The 19,770-nt window shown below is 34.1% G+C and overlaps 1 protein-coding gene across 1 annotated transcript in view; it reads right to left on the bottom strand.

Moving 5' to 3' along the window:
• LOC111057929 (glutamine synthetase 2 cytoplasmic) overlaps positions 1-19,561 on the bottom strand; it is a 54,979-nt gene extending 35,418 nt beyond the window's left edge. Inside the window, exon 1 of the mRNA XM_039430081.1 lies at positions 19,393-19,561. The gene's annotated coding sequence lies outside the window, so the exon portion shown is untranslated. The remainder of the gene's footprint in view (positions 1-19,392) is intronic.
• Positions 19,562-19,770: the final 209 nt, after the last annotated feature.

Below are 19,770 nucleotides of genomic sequence, written 5' to 3'. Positions count from 1 at the left end.
TGTAAAATATATTATTTTCCTGACGAATAAAATATAATTGATTATTTTTAAGAATAATGAACAGTGTTGATATTACATCACGTATGACCCAGTGGCAAGGCAGAGAACCGGCAACGGTGTTCTCTTATCTTTCTTCATTGCCATCATAACGTGGACCTCAAAAAACTTCTTTTAAACCGATATGGTGCAAAAATATGGGCCTTAGAAATCGAGATCCAAGGAACATGCTCATATCTTTACAACACAGAATGTTAAAGCTACGTTTACACCAAAGTTATTAACAAAATGTTAATAACTTAATCCTTATAGATTTTATTAGATTGAACGGAACTTGACAAACACATATGTTCATCATGTCTATTATAAGTTATAATCAATCTAATAGAATCTATCCTATTATACTGTATTAAGCGAGCAGTTTCTGTATATCCGTTTATATTTTTATATCTGGTTATCTGTTCAACGGATCTCAAAAACGATTTTCACGAAATTAGGACATAGTAGGTTTATGATATAAAAATTCTATTGCACTAGGTCTTAGCCTTGGGAAAACTCCCTGAACGACATAAGAAGGATAATTCATCCTTGAATGAAACAGCTGAGACTTTCGTCGTCTGTGGATAGTAAAAAGTGACCGAGTGATTCTGTGAAAAATCAAAATATCACATCCCCGAAATTCATAAGCTGACGTATAGCTAGCTGTAGAATATAAAGACGATCATTTTAGAGAATTGTATTCTGTTTTTCATTAAATAAAACTAACGAGCGAAGCTCGGTGCCCCGATATTAAGGATTAAGTTATTAACATTTTGTTGATAACTTTGGTGTAAACTCAGTTTAAGAAAACAGCTCAAAAAATGATAATTCTCGGATCTTATGATGTTAAAAAAATTGTTACCTCTCATGTCAAAACAGTCAGGGAAACAGCCACACCCTCCCAAGAGTAGAAAGGTCTAGTTTTTAATTACATTCCGAGGCATTTGAATACATGACCCGTTCCAATCATCCCAACGATTATTCAAATTGCATCACGCGATCTTGCTTGTTGTTCAGAAATGAAAGCCGAATGAAAATGTTTTTCATTGACGGATGTTTACAATGAAAACAGAATTCTGTTTAAATTCTTCGTAGGTAGGATAAAATTGATGTTCAATTTTCCTTTATTGGTTCACTTTAAACTGACAGCATTAGATAAACGATGATCATGAATGGTACTTATAAGGAATGCTGACATCTTGAGAGAATATCAAACTATAGTGAGGTCCACGTTATAATGGCAATGTTTGATGAACATTGGTGTTGCTATCCTTGTCTATCATTCGACAAAGCAGATAACGCTATCCTTTTCTAGCTACACTTGTATCTAGTCGGATTCATTGACTAGTGTGAATTGATGTTTAATTTTCTTCTAGGAAAATTGAACAGCCGATACATAAAATTAACCGGAAAACCTGGCCTAACTGTTTGGTGAATGTATGACGAAATATCTTGTTTGTTGCAAGTTCATGAATGTGGAATAAAAAATAATTTTTCTTAGAATATTGGTGAAGGAATTCAATCGTTAGAATCGAATAGGAACTTGTTGACATTGATAGAGAGTTTACTATTGAAGTAAATGAATTCTTTCTCATTGCCAGATGTGATAGCATCAAACTGACCAAAATAATGTGTTTGTTTACGAGTGCTTTCAGGTGACTGAAGGAAAAGAGAAGAAGAAGAAGAAGAAGAAGAAGAAGAAGAAAAGAAGAAGAAGAAGAAGAAAGAAGAAGAAGAAGAAGAAGAAGGAGAAGAAGAAGAAGAAGAAGAAGAAGAAGAAGAAGAAGAAGAAGAAGAAGAAGAAGAAGACTTTTGAGAGTACAGTAATCATGAATAGGATTATAAATAAACCATCATGCTATCACCCTACTCAATAATCCATTCACATTATATGTCATATCACCTAGCTTTTCAATTAGTTTTATTCGTGTGACTTGAATTCCAACTATTCAATAACATGATAAATCACTTTCCACAATATTATTCCCAGGAATTCATTTACAAAAACGATATCTTCCAATTAATATTCCAACTCGATGAGAGCATAAAACCAAATCTATTTCCATTGATAACCCGTCAACTCTAAACAAAATAGCATTATTTTTTATCGGTAGTCTTATAATTCAAAAAGTTATTGACCTTTAAGAGTAGAATTGAATGAGCTTAAAAATTGCTTCATATCAGGAGATCCATACCAGGCAAAAAAAACATTTTCTAGTTGAAGTGCTTTTGATAACTCTGAAGATATCGGCGTTTAGGCTGGTTTTATGAGACTTTAAAAGCTGTCATAAATTTATGAAAACAGTGTTGATGATTCAAAAAGCCGTATCATTCTCACATACTTCCAAATTTATTTACGAGCACATTTAAAAGTATGCGTATTAAGTGATTCAAATGCATTGTTCGAGTAGAAGTCAATTTGAATCTAAGTAGCCTACTACGGTAGTTAAATCGTAGTATATGAAGTGGTTAAAATGTTTAATTCAAGGTCATTCATTATTCAAGAAGATATCAATTCAATTACATGGAATCTCAATTAATGAAAGGAATAAGCTTGTAAGTTATATGTAGTTGTAGCAATATATAGTTGAGACGTTAATGCAGTTGAGTAATACCAGTTTAATGAATCGTTACTTGATTTCGTAACAAACTCATTAATTACTCAGATTAGTCAGAAAAATTGCAATTACTTACAAGTCATAGCCGTTAAAAAATCGAAGATGCCTGAATGATATATTTGTTTCGAGTATGATTATCATAGTTAAAAGTATGAAAAGAATATTAATTTCTGCTGGATGAAGTTGATAATTAATGATACAGAGAAAAATTGAATGTGCTGTATATAAAAAAGGCAGTACTTATATTCTATACTGAGGTCCACGTTATAATGACAGTGTTTAATCGGCAATGGTATTGCTATCCTTGTCTGACAGTCAAAAAGCAGATATATTTCCATCTAGCTGTTAACCCTGTTGTCAATGTCTGCAGTAGCAGAAGTCTTCGGGGTGATTTACAGCATTTATTTAGGATTTTCGTTGAATGATAATTATATATTAATTGGCATTTGAATAAATTCATTCTCTATTTATTTCCATCTGTAACTGGTTGGCCGCTGTGGCTTCGTATAAAATGAGCGCTGCTATCCAGAGATTGTCAGTTTGGAGTAAGGGCAAGCATTCCTGACTGGCAATTGGGAGGTACCGGGTTTGATTCCCGGGCTGGCAACTAATTTTTGGATAGGAGTTCTCATCGAATTCCCATCTAGCTGTTAACCCTGTTGTCAATGTCTGCAGTAGCAGATGTCTTCGTGGTGATTTGCAGCATTTATTTAGGATTTTCGTTAAATAATAATAAGAATATTTCATCTCAATCATGAAATTATTGAAAAATATAATTTCTTGCTTAATAAAATATAATTGATTATTTTAAACGAGAATGAACAGTTAATATGACATGAATAAACCTGTATCAGCTACCGTCTATAGAAGGTATTGACAAGACAGAGGATCGGCAATGTTGCTCTGCTATCTTTCTCCACTGCCATTATAATGTGGAACTCACTATAGTGGAGCCTTTTATTTGAAGCCTGGATATAATTTAAATAAAAGGGAACCTCTATCTGAAACTTCGTGTTCATACTGAGTATATTTCTCTGAGGAATCTGTGTCTACAGATAATCTTCATGAGAAGTGTGTTGTTGTAGTTTAATGTCATAGACTGAATAAACTGTTTATTTAGTCTAAGCTAATGTGTTTGACAACTAGAACCACATGTCTAAAGATATTTTGTCCCTGGTTCGATTTAATCCTTTCATCAACTCCTCTTCTTCCTTCTCTTTCCTTCAATCACTGTCTCCTTTCACCTACTTCTCTTTTATTTGTCAATTTTCTCCTCTTTCATCTTCTACCTTTTCTACTTTGTGAGTATAGAGGAATGGAAATGAATGAAAATATTGAGAAATAGATTTAGGAAAGTTTATTATCTCTTGATCTTTTCTATTCAATCTTGTTGTTCTCTTTCTTCTTCTTCTTCTTCTTCTACTTCTTCTACTTCTTCTACTTCTTCTTCTTCTTCTTCTTCTCTTCTTCTTCTTCTTCTTCTCCTTCTTCTTCTTCTTTTTCTTCTTCTTCTTCTTCTACTACTACTACTAGAAGAATGGTATTCTCTCAGCTGACTCTCAAAAGTATGGCAGAAATTGTTTTTCAATCAATTTAATAGGAATATTTCGAATTTTCTTCATCAAGTTTCGTGTTGTAAGCACTAAGTAGCTGGTGGGCTGTCCACTGGAACCGATTTCGTCCGAACTAGCATCGGCCGAAAACTACCGAACTCGTCCGAACGATCCCCCAACAAAGAAAGCTATAGATATGCTCGTCGATTGCAACAGGTTCATACGTCCGTGCACGGCCGATCAAGTTTTCTAACCGAATTGAATGGGATTTTCCGGCTCTATCCGGCTGAGACAACATCATCCTAGCCTCAAAAATATTTCACAGTCTTGTCTGTTTTTGTTTTTTGATCTTGTTCTGTTCTACAATGTAAGTTGATAAGTTTACAACTTTAGTTGATAAGTTTGGTTCAAGAGCATGTTCCATCGTGGGATATGCGAGACAAAAGATATCATCGTCGTGATGTTCAAAGGAATCTGTAGACAAAGATTACCGGTACTGAACAAATAGGATCTGAAGGTAAGATTATTGTAATGAATAACTAATTTAGTGGATATTTGTTTATTCAGTTTTCAAAATCCCAATACAGTATAATCATTGTTTATGAAAAATTATGGTGGCTATGATAGTAGTTAATTCAATATTTATCCAATATTCAATAGTTCAGCCAACTACTAAACTGGACTGACGTAAACGGTTCCAATGGACGACTATATTCGGCCGAATTAACGGCCGGCAGATTCGTCCGATCCAACGGCCGAACGGATCGGTTGAATACGGTTCCAGTGGACGGCTACCCTAAGCTGCATTTACAACAAAGTTGTTAACAAAATGTTTATTTTTTTCGTCCACCAAGATTAGATTGAATGGAACTTGACAAACACATAATTATGTTCATCATGTGTATGTATGATAAGTTATGTTCAATCTAATATAATCTATAAGGGAAAATAAAATTTTTGTTAATAACTTTGGTGTAAACGCAGCTCAAGTCTATATTAAAATCTTCATTTTTACTTTCCTTGCCTATTACCATAGGTAAGGAAAGTATTGCTTTCCGAAAAAAATTAAGGTACCCCAATTTGTAAATTTCTATACGTTTCAAGTTCCCTGAGTCCAAAAAAGTGATTTTTGGGTATTGGTCTGTATGTATGTATGTATGTGTGTGTATGTATGTTTGTGTGTATGTGTGTGTGTGTGTGTGTGTGTGTGTGTGTGTGTGTGTGTGTGTGTGTGTGTGTGTGTGTGTGTGTGTGTGTGTGTGTGTGTGTGTGTGTGTGTATGAGTGTATGTGCGTCTGTGTACACGATATCTCATCTCCCAATCAACGGAATGACTTGAAATTTGGAACTTAAGGTCCTTACACTGTAAGGATCCGACACGAACAGTTTCGATCAAATGCAATTAAAGATGGCGGCTAAAATGGCGAAAATGTTGTCAAAAACTGGGTTTTCGCGATTTTCTCGAAAATGGCTCAAACTATTTTGATCAAATTCATACCTAAAATAGTCATTGATAAGCTCCATCAACTGCCACAAGTCTCATATCTGTAAAAATTTCAAGGAGCTCCGCCACATCAATGCAAAGTGTGATTTTAGATTCCCGATTATCAGGCTTCAGATACAATTTAAACAAAAAATTTCAAGTGGAAAAGATTGTGCATAAAAATCTCTACAATTAATGTTCAGTGACATTTTCACCTAAAATTGGAAATAAATAAGCTTGAAATTCGAGAAAATGTATTTATCCAATAAAGCAAACTGTTAGCAACTGTTGATTCTATTAAATCATTCACTATGAAGAGATAGCAGACCTCGTATGTCTCGAGCGTTTTTGTCCTGTCAAAAGCTGGCTCAGAACTTTGTTTATAAATAGACTTGAGATGCGCGGGAACACTAGCGTCAGGTGATTAACTTTCATAACGGCAAGGGAAGTTGTGTGAGTGCGCCACACCAGATTTTTCTGAATGATATGAGAATGAACATCTTCTACAGCACGTGTGGAGTAAGTGAGTCTTAATGTCACACATTACCATTAGGAATTTAACACCAAACTTCTAAAATTAGGAGAGCAACACTGTATCTCTATTACGTGTAATAGTCCAACCTTGACAATAATACTGTCTTTTGTTTCAAACGCTTATGAATGAAAGAGATATCTTTGTAGGTAACTAGATAACAATACAACCACAAGACCAGGTAGGTAACAATAGAACCACAGACTACAGAGTGTTTAGAGAGAGACACATCCTCGGAGATATGTGCAAATTTGAAGTTCATCCATTGAAGAGAAATTATTAAATCTTTTCAATTCAATATCAAATAACAATAACAATAAGTACGAGCTACTCTACAGCCAGTTGGTTGGAAATATGATAGAATTTAACCGCCGTTAAATGATTTATGTATAGTGAGGTCCACGTTATAATGGTAGTGTTTGATTAGAAATGGTATTGCTATCTTTGTCTATCATTCAACAAAGCGGATATCGCTATCTTTTTCTTGCTTTGCTCTTTAGCCAGATCGTCTTTTAACAATGTAGAATTAATAATCAATTAACAAAATATTTCATCTTAATTATGAAAATTCATTATGAATTTATTGAAAAATATAATTTCTTGCTCAAGAAAATATAATTGATTATTTTAAACGCGAATGAACAGTTAATATTACATCAATAAACCTGTATCAGCTACCGTCTATAAAAGGCATTTGGCAACGTTGTTCTGCTATCTTTCTCCACTCCCATTATAACGTGCACCTCACTATAACGTTAACAATGACAGAACAAATTAAAGAATTGACGAAAATGCGAAGACGGTCTTCTACGTAGGTTTAATTCAAATGTATATTCTGCAACTCGAATTTTATTAATGACTAATAAAAGAACATTACTAATCTCCACAATGGCTGATATGCAATTTCGATCACGCTGAAAATACTATGTCTGCCTCTACTTAATCTGTGAGTAGAGTCTACTATGAGTTCTATTGTTAAAACTACATTGTAAAGAGTGGAATGCTTTATCTCAGCTTTAAAGAGCTTAAATGGAGTGTTTTCAAAGTACACACTGTAATTTACGATAGTTAAAGCTACTGCGGTAGTTTATGTGAATGAATACCTTGTAACTTTTATCGCAATCTAGGATTCTAGGAGAGGTATATTGTCTTCTATGTTAAGATAGTTGAAACATAGTAATTTTCTCTAATAATGAAGTTTTTTATTCTATTGAACTACTGCAGTGTTTAACTGCTTTAGTGAGGCCCACGCTATAATGAAAGTGGAGAAAGATAGGAGAACAACGTTGCCGATCCTCTGTCTTGTCAATGCCTTCTTATGGACGGTAGCTGATACAGGTTTATTGATGTAATATTAACTGTTCATTGTCGTTTAAAATAATCTATATAATTATATATAAAAGCGAAATAGCACTCACTCACTGACTGACTGACTGACTCACTCACTCACTCGCAGAACTAAAAATCTACCGGAGAAAAACCTTCAAATTTGGTAGTTATGTTCAGTTGGCCCTTTAGAAAAATTTCCAAAGATACGCCCAAAATATGCGTTTTTCCAGCGTTTTTTTGCTTTTTCTCAGATTTATCGAGAAAAAATGAACAGAAAATGTTCAAATTTAGTACAGAAGCTCAGCTAGGGTGTGATAATGTTGTGTTAGAAGGAATTTTCAATAACGTCAAAGATACGCCCAAAATTAGCGTTTTTCCAGCGTTTTCTCAGTTCTTTCATCAAGTAATAGACAGAAAATTTCAAATTTGGTACAGAGGTTTAGCTAGGGTCTAAAAATTTTGTGATGAGGTGACTTTAATGTTTCATCGAAGATACGCCCAAAATCAGCATTTTCCCAACGTTTTTCTCAGCTTTTCTGCGTATTCTCAGTACTTCGACTTTCTGATGGAATGAAGCATGCTCAAATGAAAAATGCAGGCGAGCGAAGCGAGGACGATCCATTCGGTTATCCAGAGGGCGGAGCCCCCTGGCTAGACGGATATGGCGAGCGAAGCGAGCCTGAAGGCTAGTCAATTTATATTTCATTAAGCAAAAAAGTATTTTTCAATACTTTCATAATGAGTTTTCATAATTAAGATGAAATATTCTGTTAATTAATCAATTATTCTACATTTTTAAAAGACGATCTGGCAACAGAGCAAAGCGAGAAAGAGATAGCGCTATCCGCTCTGTTGAATGATAGACAAGGATAGCAATACCATTGCTAATTAAACAATGCCATTATAACGTGGACCTCACTATAGTAAAGCTCTAAAGTAGTAAAAACCTATTTATTCCTCAAGTGATATTTTCTTCATATTTTTATTGTAAGCATTGTTTGTGATAATCCTTTATGTGATTTATGCTGAATGCTGACTGTTTATAATGAATCTCACTATAGCTGAGCAGTTGTAGGAAAGAAAAATGATAATTTATTGTTTCAATTTGACTTGTTAAAATGCAATCAACTTGGTTGGAATGCCTCTTTGTTGAATTTATGTTGATAGCTTCAACAATGTTGATTAAAGTAGCAGAGTTGTTTTTGTTCTCTGCAACAGCTGTTATCAGCTGGCTGAGTTGATGTTGAGCTAAATAAAACAGTTGATACAAAGTCATTCAATAGACACTAGTGCCGGTTGCACAAAAGTTAATACAAAGACATTTAATAGACACTAGTGCCGGTTGCACAAAAGCCGGTTAAATTTTAATCGTGATTAATTCCACGAGAACCAATCAGAGAAGCCGTCTTATCAAAAAGTCCTTCTCTGATTGGGTTCCGTGAAATTAACAGCGGTTTAAATTTAACCGGCTTTTGTGCAACCGGGCGTTAATATTTGTTTCTAGTTGTGAATTGAGGGAAGTTAGTAGCTCAAGCAACAAGAATAGTATATAGAAATAGAATAGAATAATATTTCGAATAGAATAGTATATAGTATATAGTACATAGTGTATAGTGTATAGTATATAGTACATAGTACTATCCTTGGTCAAGCAAGTCACACTGCAATAAGTGAGTGTAATCTTCTATATATATAAAAGCGAAATGGCACTCACTCACTGACTGACTGATTGACTCACTCACTCACTCACTCACTCACTCGCTCACTCGCAGAACTAAAAATCTACCGGACCAAAAACGTTCAAATTTTGTAAGTATGTTCAGTTGGCGAGTTGGCCCTTTAGACGGGCACTAAGAAATCTTTTGGCGATATTTTTACTCTAAGGGTGGTTTTTAAGGGTTTAAGGTTCTTTTAGCATGCATATTCTTCTTATTCCAATATCTTAAAATTATAATTTATTGAAATGTCCATAGCATATGTTAATATAGAACTATAATCTAGAGAGAGTACCTCTTCGAAACAGTTGTTCTGGTAACTAAATTAAATTTTGTCAGGTTGGCATTAACCTAAGTTGACTTTGTTAGGTTGGCACCAAGTTGAAGATTGAAATGCATTTATCCAGGACCTCCTAAATACCAATTTATCCAGTTAGCCAAAATTAGCGTTTTCTCAGCTTTTCTGCGTTTCCTCACCTTTTCCAATAATTGATGGAAATATATTACAAAAAAATTCAGTACACAGGTTTAGCTGAGGTGGAAGAATTTTGTTCGCCAAAGATACGCCGATATAGTAACAGGTGTATTTCGAGATCAAATTGACATAATACGTTCAAATTCGGTACAGAGGTTCCGCTGAGGTCTACATGCAGGCGAGCGAAGCGAGCCCGCTGATCTCAATTTTGGACGATCCAGTCGGGGGTCCAGGGGGCGGAGCCCCCTGGCTAGACGGATACGGCGAGCGAAGCGAGCCTAACGGCTATTTATTAATATTTTGAGCCACTATAGTGTGAAGCTCACACTATTATAATAGGCCTACTAATAGTGTTTAATTTGAGCTAATATTTGAGATATCAATAACACTGATACTAGAATAATCTAGGCAATAGTGTAATATTATGTTAGTGACAAAATAAACAAATGAATTTTGTTTGATATTTTGAAAGTAAAGTGTGATTTTACTACTGAATCGACATGTGTAATGGACTAATCTGATAGTAATAGAACTGATAATAGAATGATATTGTTCCTCTATATGTGGCAATACTATAACATTTTCTTAATCCTATACTATTAAACGAGCAACTTCTGTTTATATGTTTAAATGTTTGTATTTCACCGGATCTCGAAAACGGCTCTAACGATTCTCACGAAATTCAGAACATAGTAGGTTTATAATATAAAGATTCGATTGCACTAGGTCTTATCCCTGGTAAAACTTGCTGAAGGACATTAAAAGGATAATTATTATTTATCCTTGGGAAAACAGCTGATAATGATTATTTCCTCGTCTGTTGGTGATGGAAGTGAGTGAGCGAGGTCATGTGTGTGGGACTGTGTCAAAATTATGACTCAGCTGTTGAGATTTTGTAATCATTGAATCAGGTACTTAGTGCCGGTTGCAAAAAAGCCGGGTTATTTTCAATCCTGATTAATTCCAGTAGATTCATCTTTTTGAAATGGTCTTCGCTGATTTGGTTCACATGAAGTTAATCAGGATTAAAATTGAACCGGCTTTTTTGCAACTGGGCCTTTGTGAGGGAAATTTTTGCATTCCTATGGGAATTAATATCAATTTACGGTGATCAGATATAACATTTCGTTATGAATGTTATTATAATTTCTTCTTTCGTAATAAATTTATTATGCTTTTGTACTCCAGAGCGAAGCTCGCCCCCCGATATTGACATAATAAACAGATAAATAGATGAGTTTATACTGATATTTATGTTGAAAATAAAGTGTGATGCTACTTCTAAATTATTTGGGCTAATATTTAGAATAGTAGGCCTGATAGCACTGATAATAGAATGATATTGTTATCCTATATGTGGCAAGTGACATTCAGTTAATTACACAATAAACAAATAATTGTTGTTTGATATTTCTGAAAATATGTCAGAAGCTCAGATTCGTGCTCAAATATAAACAGACCGATATTTTCCCAATGTTTACTATTGATAACACTATCCTATAGTAAGGTCCACGTTATAATGGCAGTGTTTGATTAGTAATGGTATTGCTATCCTTGTCTATCATTCAACAAAGCGGATAGCGCTATCTCATTCTCGCTTTGCTCTGTTGCCAGATCGTCTTTTAACAATGTAGAATTAGTCAACAAAATATGCCATCTTAATCATGTAAATTCATTTTGAAAGTATTGATAAATATTATTTCTTGCTTAATAAATTATGAATGATTATTTTAAACGAGAATGAACAGTTAATATTACATCAATAAACCTGTATCAGCTACTGTCTATAGAAGGCATTGACAAGACAGAGGATCAGCAGCGTTGTTCTGCTATCTTTCTCCATTGCCATTATAACGTGGACCTCACTATAAATAGACTACTATTATCGACCATTGATGCATTCATAGTTTTCCAGTCTAAATTATAAATTATAACTGTTCATCGATAATTTCAAAGGAAGTTGTAAGTTTGTAATTAGGAGCTATAATGGAATACACTTAACTACTGTCACCATTCTCTCCAATTAACACTACCGCTTAGCATTTAACTAATGGTGACAGTACGAAGTGGATTTCCCTATACAGCAAGTCATTAACTGTCAATTGCAGTTAATTGCGTTACTTTTTGACATCTAAATGGAAAATTACAGGCTTCAACTATGAGACTTTCTCAAGTGAATGATTGGCTGAAATAATAAATTATTATTCTGAAAGGGTACCTATGGTTCATGCACTGTTATGAGCTGTCAGTAAATTTCCTCTTTTCTTCTTCTTCTTCTTCTTCTTCTTCTTCTTCTTCTTCTTCTTCTTCTGCGCTTTGGATTCAGTTTTCTTCTTTTCTTCCACCTTCTCCTCCTCCTTATCCCAACTACATCTTAGTCCTTTTGTATTTCATTTTCTTTATCGCCGGTTCTTTATCATCTACTTCTCCTCCACCTACTCATGATCCCACTCTTTTTCCTGATCATCCTCATTCTCTTCCTCCTCCTCCTTCTCCTTTTCCTCCACACCTTCTTCCTTTTCATCCTACCCCCCTCCTCGCTCCTCCTGTTTTCTTCTACTTCTTTTTGTTCTTTTCATGTCTTTTTCTTTAGATTCTTCTTCTTCCGGTTTTTTTCTTCTTCTGTCTTCTTCTCCTTCTTCTTCTTCTCTTCCTTCTTCTTCATCATCTCAAGTCTTTTTTCTTCTTCTCACTTACATTCTTTTCCTCATTTATCAACTTCTTCTTCTTCTTCACGCAATTGTAAACCATCACTTCTCCTCTCACCAATTGGTTTTCTTCTCTTCTTCTTCTCCATCATCTTCATCTTCTTCTATCTTCTCCGTTATCTTCTTAGTCTTCTTTTTCTTTTCTCTTCTCCTTCAGCTGTCAGCATTGTTTGAACGGGAAGCATTGATGTTATCATAATAAATACTGACAGTTTCAAGTGAATAATAATAATTATGAACTTATTCCGGGAAAATATCCCAATAGCAATTTTCCAAATGCATTCAACAAAATTTTTCCTTTCCCCATTTTCCACTTTTTCCGCCACGTTCCAACGCTCGTCAATTTTCGCCTAAATTTGCAATCGATGCATATCGTGACCTTGACGGAGGTTGGCACTCATCATGCTCACCTGACAGCAGTGAGAATCACGTGACCAAGTGGAGTGACGTCATCATAAACTCAAGGTCACCATTAAACCACCAAGTACTTGTGTATTTCGTGAGGTGCTCATTGAGATTTCAAATACGACCAGATAAAAAGCTTGTCTCCCATACCAATCGTCTTGTAGTTGTTATCTTTTTTCAACAAGTGTTTTTCGTATATCTTCATCGCTATCTCCTCTTAATATTAGTATAGTTCTATGCGAGTTGTAATCTGAGAGTATTGAAACAATGTACCAAAAGGCAATAGAATGTATATACTCATAAAAACTCCTTATCTTATTTGTTCATACTATTCGCACATTCTATCTAAGAGAATAAGAATAGGTTAATTTATATCATCATATTTCCATCGTCTTTGATTATAATATACTTTCTGCTTTCGATTGTCATATACCGGGTGACCCAGAATAACGGCAACTTTTAAAAACGCCATAAAACAAAAGTGGGAAGAGCAAAAATGATTTTATTCAAACTAATGTAACATTCAAGACTTGCCTTTTGAGATTTATTGATAACATCTATCATTTTTTGACAATTACTTCATTAAGATGGCTTCCTCCTACATGAATACACTCTTTAAATATGTGTTGAGATTCCTGAACGAATGCCTCAACATTTCAACTGGGATATTGTTAATATTATTCTGAATTTTCTGTTATGATTCAACCACAGTTATTGGTCAAGTTATGAAAACGTTTGATTTGAGATAGCTCCACAAACAGACAGATTCATGGGACCAGGAAACGCAACAAAATCGTGAAACTACACGGTTACCCAGTATTGTTTACTCACTTGCACAGTTGCCATTAACTGCCGTGCAGTGAGGATTTCACTCACAATTTCAATTTGATCAATACTTTTTAATATCAAAAATTAAAACAAATTCAAAATGAAATTCGCAATATCCCAGATGAGATATTGCAGCGATCAATGAGGAATCGTCAACTCAGATTTCAACAATGTATTCGTTCGGGAGGAAGCCATTTAAATGAAGTAACTGTCAAAAAATGATAGATGTTATTAATTGACCGAGCGTAGTGAGGTCTAAGATTCAAGTCGACGGTTTGGCATTTCTCTTAATGTTTAATGTTTATATGTTGCACATTTACGGCGAAACGCGGTAATAGATTTTCATGAAATTTGACAGGTATGTTCCTTTTTAAATTGCGCGTCGACGTATATACAAGGTTTTTGGAAATTTTGCATTTGAAGGATAATTTAAAAGGAAAAAGGAGCCTCCTTCATACGCCAATATTAGAGTAAAAATCAGACTATAGAATTATTCATTATAAATCAGCTGACAAGTGATTACACAGATGTGCCAGTCTATTGCTGTATTTCCATAAGGTCTATAGTTTCAATCAGGTACTTGTGGATGAGAATACTGCGTTAGGTCAACTGTTCACAGAACAACTAGTAATTCTTAAATGGCAAGTCTTGAAATTTACATTAGTTTAAATAAAATCATTTTTGCCCTTCCCACTAATAATTTATGACGTTTTTGAAGGTTCCCGATATTCTGGATCACCCTTTTATTTTCTATTCATTCTTTGTCTATGATGATACCTACATAGAGCCTTGACATCTCCTCTTTTCTCACGGTACCTACCTACACTGTAGTCTACTCATATGTTATACACAATAAATACACATAAAAGCTCAACAAAAAATACATAAAAAATATAATGGACAAATGACAAGCACGTTTGACAAACGGCACATGTAGCCATAATAGATTCCAACTAAACTGCAGTCTATTTTGAACTGGAGTTTGGCCAACGTTTTCAAGATCGTGACCGTGTTACGAACTTCATTTTCTTCCGACGTATTTTATTTTTGTCCGACGTATTTCAGTGTAGACGATCGCTGTACCGAATGTAAATAAACAAACCGGCCACCATTGTTGTGGAGTCGGAATCCACCTAAAATGCTCTATAGCTTAACGATTTTCGTTCGAAACCCACCTAGAATGTTCTATTACGATCTATAGATCAACGTTTTGTTGTTATGAAGATCTTATATTAGCTTCTTCCCAATTTTTGACCAAATGTAGAGGTCTATATTGTTTTAACTCGGATTTTCTTTTGTCTGTCTGTATGTAACGCGATTACGGCCAAACGCGTTGATAGAATTCGATGAGATTTGGCAGGAATATTTCATTTTCATCTGCACGTTGATGTATACACAAGGTTTTTTTTTGAAATTTTGCATTTCAAGGATAATATGAAAAGAAAAGTAATTCCTCCATACTCTGATATCACTATATATATCTACTTTTAAGATAGGATTAATCAGACTATAGAATTATTCATATTCAATCAGCTGATCATTTATTTCATTTGCACGTCGATGTATACACAAGGTTTTTAAAATTTTGCATTTCAAGGATAATATGAAAAGAAAAGTAATTCCTCCATACTCTGATATCACTATATATATCATCTACTTTGAAGATAGGATTAATCAGACTATAGAATTATTCATAATCAATCAGCTGACCAGTGGATTACTCATTGCATGCATTACACAGATGTCTGGCCGTGTCTATTTCTATAAGGTAGGATTTCAATATTTTTTATAATTGCACACTATCAGTATCAATATTCTCACATTTGAAAAACAAATTTAATAGGTGATTGAAAATAAAATAAAAAAATGATTTAATGAACTAAATAATGCTGAAGAAATTATAATATCCTTGTTTGAAAAAAATTAAAATAGTTGAGAAATATTTTTATGAGATGGAAAGATTATCACGGAACTGGATAAATTATCATATGGGATACAAATTCAATCGTGAACTGAGTTTATAGCCATAAGTGAGTTTTTGATCTTGGAAAAAACAAATAACAGTTTCTAAGAGTTTTTATGATTCAACTGTGAATTGTGATTCAACTAGAACAGGTGACATCAGATACTTGTGGATGAGAAAACTGCGTGAGGTCTACTATTCACAGAACTACTAGTTAAATAACTTTGAAATGTTAATTGCAATTTAAACTGACTAATAATCAGTCAGTTATTGGAGATTTGTCAGATAAGGCCCGTATGCAGATACTTGGTTTAAACAGAGAAATGTCAGCTGTTCGTTTAAACCCCGTATGAAACATATTATGATAAATGCAACCATATCTACAAGAGTAAACGTGGTTTAGCATTAAACGTAGTGTTAACAGTCAGTTACAGATCAGTCCGATTACTGAAGCGAGATTTGACACTGACTTTAACAAGTAATCCTGTTATTTTTTGGACAAGAGATGTATTACTCTCAATCCTGTATTAACCTTCCGGTAGTCGCGCCCTACTCAATCACACGAGCAGTCGCGTGTTGTAATTTTTACAACAAAAAATTTTCCACGTGTTATGTACTCTGTTTACTGTCAAAACATAGTAATTAATTGTATAATTACTTCTCCCGTCTTCTTGGATTATTTTACGCCTATGAACATTTAGATGATTACCATTTCATAGCCCAATATAAGGTGCATCAAGCAAAGCCATCAATTCTGTGTTATTGGTTCGTTTACAGACCCCGTATACAGTCTTTCCCTATCTTATTCACAGTGCGAACTTATGCACTGTCGCGACTAAAGACTGAACCATTGCTCGGTTGTAACTGCAACTTAGTGCAATTGATGGGGAGAAAGTTTTGTAATGCATAGGTGACTCTTTTACTGACACCACCCCATTCAATAGATTTGTGCAGCAAAAAACTGATACTGTTGTACTTTTTACAACAGCGCGACTGCTGGAAGGTTAAATCAAGAAAGAGTATAATTTCACAGATGAAATTATTTTTCAAAGATGAACTATAGTCGAGTTTTTGATGGTTTTCTAACCAACGGTAACTGCTCTTAAAACTCTTAATAACACATAACTGTTAGTTAATGGAGCTTACCTCAACTAGTAATCTTTCTATTTAGACAAGAGATACCGCGACCAAAACCGAGATTAATGTTGACAGATAACGATGAACCAAATCCGAGGAACATTAAAGATAACGGAGCATCGATTAGGAATAATTGAGAAGTTTAGTCGACGTTTACCAGTCTATAAAATAGCAGAACGAGGTCAAGGCCACGCGATGATAGGCCTAAACGGCGTTTTACTACTAAATCGGCGTTTTACTAGCTTGTTTACCGTTTCAGATAGCTTGCGTATCAACTTTCTTTCTTGTTACGAAATATCTGGTTCTATTAAATCGGAGTTTTGGAAGAAGTCTTCATATATGTTCTTTTGGAGAACATGACTGGAATATTGATAGTAGTCTACAATGGGATTTTTGATCTTTTATTCACATTTTTCCACAGTCTGATTAAGCTACTAATGTAACCTACAGTGATAATTGATAACTGTAATTAATCCTGTTGATTCTCTCCCAATCATTAATTTTATATTGTGATTGTGAAATGTAATGACTAAGTTTTTTCATGGCTTATCAGTTATCAGTAACTTTTATTGGAGATTGAAGTACTTCAATATAGGGAATAAATTAAAGTGAAAATTTTCAATTGTGATAAAAATCCCAGAATCTCACAGGTTGTCGATTTCATTTGTGGTACTACAAATCTATCTTTGAGTGAAAATATAAAACTTCCCATGTAACTGGGTAGTAATTTAAGAGAATTGATCATAAGAAGTGAACTAGTGAGTAATAATTGTAGAGAATTTAGGCCTATCATAAGAAGTGAAATCTCCAAACGTAACAAATGTAAGATTAATTCATGAACTCATTGCGTATTATAATGTTAGAGTGAAGTTTCCATATTGAGAATTCGAAACATTTTCTTTCCCCAGCTATTCTCAGACTAATTATTTGCAATTATTTTCACTGAGATTCTTAATCAGATTTGTATACCATAGATTGGACACTCAGTGATAAACTGTACCTACATTTTATGATTGTTCAGTGCCTATATTTTCATTAAACAAAATATTATAAGGGTGGGAAGTTATAAAGGGATGATTGATGAACAGGAAATACAATCGTAACACAACTGACTCAGTAATGAACTGTACCTCCATTTTATGATTGTTCAGTACCTATTGTTTCATTAAACAAAATATTATAAGGGTGGAAAGTTATAAAGGGATGATTGATGAGCAGGGTAACAACTGATATAGAATGATAACAATGTTGAAAATTATATTGAGGGTTCCAATAGGGCTCTAATTTTATTTTTGAGGGTGGAAAGCTGTGATGTGTTCAATTGTATTCTGATTTTTTTCAAGTCAATAATCAATCTGATCGAATATTTGTTTTGAAAAATCTGACACATCTGAAAATGATTCAAAGAAATACTATTTCCCTTCCAGTATTCAAATTCTATATAGGCTACTACTACTCCAATATCTTCTCTCTTTGCTCATATACTCCTCTAATCCTCCTCCATACTAAATTATCTAATACTATCAATGATATTATATCTCATCCATACTATAATCCTATACTATTCGACTCCAATTTACTACGTCAATGAGTAAGAACTACGGTAGGCTATGACTCTGTCGAAAATTTTAAAAATCTCTATTGACAATCTATATACAGATTTGTTTTGGAAAACAAGCTGGATCATATTATTCGCAAAAACACTCAGGTACCTTCATTGACAATCTATATAATAGATTTGTTTTGGAAAAGAGAGAGGAATATAGCAAAAACTCAGATTTATCATATTCACGAAAATACTGAGAAAATTTTACATCAAATACTCATGATTATGCATAAAACGATTCTGATACAGAGAGTCTTTATGAATACAGGAGTGAGGAAAACAAGCTATAATAGATTTTTGTTTTGGAAAAGCATCAGGAATCTAGTCAAAAATTCAGATAAGCTAAATCTTATTCACGAAATACTCAAACGATTTTACATAAAATACTCAAAATATTTCACATAAAATACTCATACGATTCTATATAAAATACTGAAACGCTTTTGCATACAACACTCAAACGATACTAGACAAAATCCTCATGATTCTAAGCTACTTAAAATACTCATGGTTTTGCATAAAATAATCAAACGATTCTGATAGTATGAACACAGGAGTGAGGGAAACAAACTATAATCGCTTTTTGTTTCGGAAAAGTATCAAGAAGTAGCCATAAACTCAGATGAATCTTATTAACGAAAATACTCAAACGATACTAGATAAAATCCTCATGATTCTAGGCTACTTAAAATACTCATGATTTTGCATAAAATACTCAAACGATACTACATAAGATCCTCATGATTCTAGGCTACTTAAATACTTATAATTTTGCATAAAATACTCAAAATATTTCACATAAAATACTCATGATCCAAGGATATATAGAATACTCAAACGATTCTATATAAAATACTCAAACGATTTTACATCAAAACTCATGATTATCATTCACCTAAAATACTCAAACAATAATTCCAGTGTGAAAACAATAGTGAGGTTAACGAAAGATCTACATTGTCAGCTACATTTTAGTCAGTGATAAGATAGCGAGGATGACTTACTTGAATATAACCGCACGGCACAGTCAGTTATCCACACAACAGATCCGCTGCGACTGAAACTGAATCTAAACAAAGTAAAAGCAGTTTCTAACCAAGGTTCAGTTTTCCCCCCTAGCGGACAAGTTGGCAACTAGGGTGAGCTACGCACGCACACGCGCACACACTATTAGTGATAAAACTAATCGAAAGTCAAAGTGGAACCACTTCTGTTGTACTGTACAATATAGAGCTCGACTCTGTGGGTTGTATTTGGACAGAAATGATAGCGTGGAAACCTCTTCTAGAAATCGATTTTGGGTTCAGAGCTTCTAGGAGGACTCTTTCAATCAACGTTTATATGAATAACTCTATGGCCCGGTTGTACAAAGCCGGTTAAAT

This window comes from Nilaparvata lugens, chromosome 6, assembly GCF_014356525.2.
Source record: "Nilaparvata lugens isolate BPH chromosome 6, ASM1435652v1, whole genome shotgun sequence".
In the NCBI taxonomy this organism is placed as follows: domain Eukaryota; kingdom Metazoa; phylum Arthropoda; class Insecta; order Hemiptera; family Delphacidae; genus Nilaparvata; species Nilaparvata lugens.
The sequence above is the reverse complement of the archived record's forward strand: the minus strand, read 5'-3'. Positions and strand labels throughout refer to the sequence as shown.